Consider the following 5,054-nt stretch of genomic DNA (forward strand, 5'->3'; position numbering starts at 1 on the left):
TATATTTGTAATCATACTTTATTCATCTATCAAACTACATCTAGAAGATGTTGGTGGGACATTTTAGTATGTAGAGAGCTCAACCTTATAGTATGTTAAAGGTTGTTCAGACACTTTTTATAAGAAATGATTATTATCATCTCATACCAAAGTAGAGATTCTCATTTCAAAAGTACCATGACTAAAGTGCAATTGTACATTAACTTAACTTTCGTGCTATGCATGATAATATATATTTTTATTTGAATTTATCAACATGATATAGCACATGTCCAATGAGGAGACATTTGAATGGTAAAGCAAATATATTGATACCCTAAAGGTAAGAATGATATGTGTCTATATTTGACTAACCCATGAAAGCTAGTTTTGTTAGTCTTGTAGATATAAAGAATGTAACACAAATAGTCTTGGATCTTATGATATTTGTTTGCAAGAGGAAGAACTAGAAGTCTCACAAGAAGATTTTACAACATTACTCAACATAAAGGATTTCACTTCAAGGCATCAAACGACAAATCATTCTACAAAAGTTTTGAGCAACTTTCGGGGATGATGGACACACTTTACTTAGAGGATACATATTATAATGAGGGGGAGATTTATTCAAGTTGCACTCTTTTTCCCTTAACTAAGTTTTATCCCAATGGGTTTTCTTAGTAAGGTTTTTAATGAGGCAACATACCTGATCCAGAAGTATCAGGGGGAGACAATACGCGCTGCACTCTTTTTCCCTTAACTGAGGTTTTGTCCCACTGGGTTTTCCTGGCAAGGTTTTTAACGAGGCAGCATATCCAAGCATATTAAAAGGATAATGTACCCCTTGCTTTTATCATATGTGGATAGTCAAGGGGGAGTGTTATGAATATATTATTTATTAGTGACCATCCACATTACCAACTCCCATATCATTTATGTATGTATTAATGTCATAGTGCCTATATATATTGGCATTTGTAAATGATGTACCTCTCAATGAATAATAGTTCTTTATTCTATCTTTCTCTATGTGTTCCTTTGATTATGTTCATATACTAGTCGCTAGTAGGCCGTTGTTTTACAACAGCACAATTTACAACCATACATGCATACAAAACAGATTGAATTTGGTAAGGTAATGAAACTATTATTTGATTAAGGTACAACTACTTAAGCATAAATTACAACCAAACATGCATACATGGTAAGGTAATGAAACTATTATTTGATTAAGGTACAACTACTTAATCACGAATTACAACCAAAGATACATACAAATGTTCCAAAATAATTGTATATTTATTTGATTAAGGTACAACTACTTAAGCATAAATTACAACCAAACATGCATACATGGTAAGGTAATGAAACCATTATTTAATTAAGGTACAACTACTTAAGCACAAATTACAACCAAAGATGCATATAAATGTTCCAAAATAATAGTATATAAATAGTGCAAAGATAGGTTTGGTGAAACACAAAAAGAGTAATATATAGAACTATAGAAGTGCTAGAAAATTTACACCTAATTTTTTAAACCTATTTTTTATATATTTTGTAAAATGCCAAAATAACATATTACAAACAGATGTCAGGTAAACAGGCAACAAGCTACGTCGCAACTATCTTTTGAATTTCAAAACCGATCCTACAGTTATATATATAAGAGTGAATTTCAAGGATTGTCCTTTATCTTTATACCCATTTTCAGGTGTTGTCCTTTATGTTCAAAATTGACTGTAACACCTCGGAAATCCATGTCCAATAATGTATCGACACGTGTCTTGAGCTTTAAACGTGTAAAAGTTTACTTTAGAGGGACTAAAGTTGACAAACAAGGAATCTACGTGTGTAAAAGGACACAGTGTCAGCAATGGATAAATATATCTTTCAAATAACCCTACATGATGTTTATACCCTTAAACGAATGAATCATGGATCATACGAAGCTAATTGTGAAAGAAAGTGAGGAATTACAAACTACAGGGGTTAAATGTGTCAACATGTTTAAAGTATACCTCTGAGTGACCTTTTAGCAAACCCGAAGCTTTGTAATGATTAATTATACTCACGAGAATAAGTGATAAAAATTTCACAAGGTTTCGATAAAGTATGAGAAAGTTATGACAATATTCGTATACGAGGGGTTAAAAGCGTCAACGTTGAAATTAAAGGCCTTACGGGTGATCATGAAGTTAACCGAGGACTTAACGGTGTTTACTTATGCATTGGAGCCCTTAAAAGTCAAGTTAGAGGGCCAAAAGTGCAAGAAATAAAGTGAAAACCACGTTTGGAAGGACCAGGGACCTAAAGTGCAAATAGCTGAAACTTGTGCAACCTGACCCGACCCTCATACCGGCCGCGTAAGGTATGTAAGGACCCTTACGCGGGCCGCCTGGCACTGCCAGCATCAGAAAAACTGCACAGGTGTCTGTTTCAGCAAGTTACACCGACTTAGGGAGTTTGTTTTTGATACCAGGGGCTTGTTTGATGGTTTATGTTGGCCTAGGGACACTTGGGATCATCAGAATCACCTCCTAGGTACATTTGGAATGATCTTAGAGCCTTAGAAAACCTATATAAAGGCTATGAGTTGAGTTGTTCAAATGCTCATTCACTTGAAAACTTCACAACTTCACTTCGGGAGAATTTTGGAGCTCAAGCACCCTTCCTAGTGATCATTAGTCGTGCATAGGACCTTGGTAAGTATCATTAACCTTCCTTAATTCAGTTTTACTTAGTTTATTAGCTTAAAGTCAAACCGTCGTAATTAAGGTTTGACTTCGTCATTAATCTTAATTTGTCCAGTCAAATTTCAAATTGAAAGTACCTATGAGTTGGTGATTATGTAGGATCGGTTTTTCGACCGTTCGATTGCGTAACGAACGTTTCACGTGCGGAATCCGTGAACGAACGTGACCGAACACACGATAACGTACTACTAAAGTGATTCCATTGCTAAATTTGACGTGTACGGTACAAGAATCACAAATACAATACTTTCTCTCTCTAGAAAGTCTTCTCCTCCAAGTCTCCTCCTAAACTCTTTCAAGAACTTTTCAAAATCTTACTAAAATGTAACACCTCGAAAATTTACGTCCAATAATGTATTGACACGTGTCATAGACTTTGCATATGCGAAAACATACTTTAGAGGGACTAGAGTTGACAAACAGTGAAAACTATGGAACGTAAGGGTCCAAAGTGTCAACAATGGATAAATAGACTCTATAATAATCCTACATGGTGTTTATAACCCTAAACGGATAGATCATGGATCATACGAAGCGGAAAATGCACAAAAGTGAGGAATTACAAACTACAGGGACTAAAAGTGTCAACATGTTGAATTTATACCTCTGAGTGATCTTTTGGCAGCCCCGAAGCTTTGTAATGATAAAATATACTCACTAGAATATGTGGTAAAAATTTCATGAAGTTTCGTTATCGTATGAGAAAGTTATGGCCAAAACCGTACTTGAGGGGCTAAAAGCGTCAACGTCGAATTTCATGACTTTTCGGGTGAGGGCAAAGTTAACCGAGGACTTTACCATGTTGGTAAATATCCCAAGGTTCCTAAAAGTCAAGTTTGAGGGTCCAAGGGTCAAAATAAATGGCCTAAACCTCGTATACGAAGACCAGGGACTAAACTGCAACTTTTAAACAATTTTTGGGGATCTGCAGACTCCAGGCGGCCCGCCTGGAGCCTCTTATGCGGGCCGCGAACCAGGTACAGCGACAGGAACTTCAGGACAGCTGCCAGTTGATCGAAATTTGAGTTGGTTACAGCTTTTATTCACCTCCCAAACCCTCCAATCGAATTACATGCAGCATGGGACACCTGTAGCACTCTCCAAACATCTGAAACACCATTTAAATCAGATCAAAGCTTCACTTTTGAGGGTCTTGAGTAGTAACCAAGAACACATACAACTTTCAAGAATTCACAAGAGCTATTCAGGAGCTTTCTGGACGACAAGGCTACTTCATAGTGATAACTAAGCTTCATTAGGACTCTTGTAAGCATTCATAACCTTCTCTAATTCGTTCTAGCTTTGATTATTAGCCAAAAGTCAATCCGTCATAGTTATAGTTTGACTTTTCGATTAAACGAAAATGGCTCAGTCAATTCTCAAATTGAAAGTACCTACAAGTTGGTATTTATGTGGGAAACAAACCCTCAAAAGGGTATCCTCTGATTCCCACTCTAAGCATGCTATTTGTCGAGTCAAAGTTGTTCTTAAAAAGTCAACATAACTTGTTTTTGTAAAATCTAGCATAAATGGTAATGTAAATAACATGCAATCAGTTTGATCATCAAAAATAACTTTATAACGAATGTAAGAATATGTTTTATCTTGATCAACTCGACAATCTTTAGTATGAGCCCGGATTGGAACCGAAAGTCTTACAAAATGACTTTTTCTTTGACTCTCGATTCGGATCCGTGCATGCATGTTTGAGATCTGCATTAGAGCTTATTTTTGACCATTTATATTTATGTTTAACTCTCTGGAATTTTACATCTTGAGTCCATGCTTAACCGATTCATATGCATGTTTCTGATTTATGCTTAAAGTGGACTATTTTGCCCTTTTTGTTATAAAACGTGATTTTTGGAAAAATGAAAGAGTAGAAACCTTTATTACTGATTTATAAACTTGCACCGAAAATTTGATATCAGTTGGAGGTCCGGATTTAGAGTTATGGCCGATATCGTAAAACTATAGCTTTATGTTAAATAAACGGCGCATTTAGCGTATAACCTATTTAAGCCACTTTTTGATGTAAAACTTTTTACCCACTGATGATATATAATATTTTGGGATTTTTGAAGATTTTTATTTAATTTTTGGCTGATCGTATCATAGGTCTCTAAGTTGATTCGGTTAATACCGGTTTTGACCTTTTAAGCCATAAAATGAGTTTTATGCATCCTTTTGACCCCAAACCTTTTTCTACTGATTTTATTTGTTAAATAAATTATTTTGAGCATTCTGGAAATATAAAAATCTCAGCTTTCTTTTGAAAACCCGGAAACGGCTCTAAATCGCCTTTCTAAGCGTTTTTAA

This window comes from Helianthus annuus, chromosome 14, assembly GCF_002127325.2.
Source record: "Helianthus annuus cultivar XRQ/B chromosome 14, HanXRQr2.0-SUNRISE, whole genome shotgun sequence".
Taxonomy (NCBI): domain Eukaryota; kingdom Viridiplantae; phylum Streptophyta; class Magnoliopsida; order Asterales; family Asteraceae; genus Helianthus; species Helianthus annuus.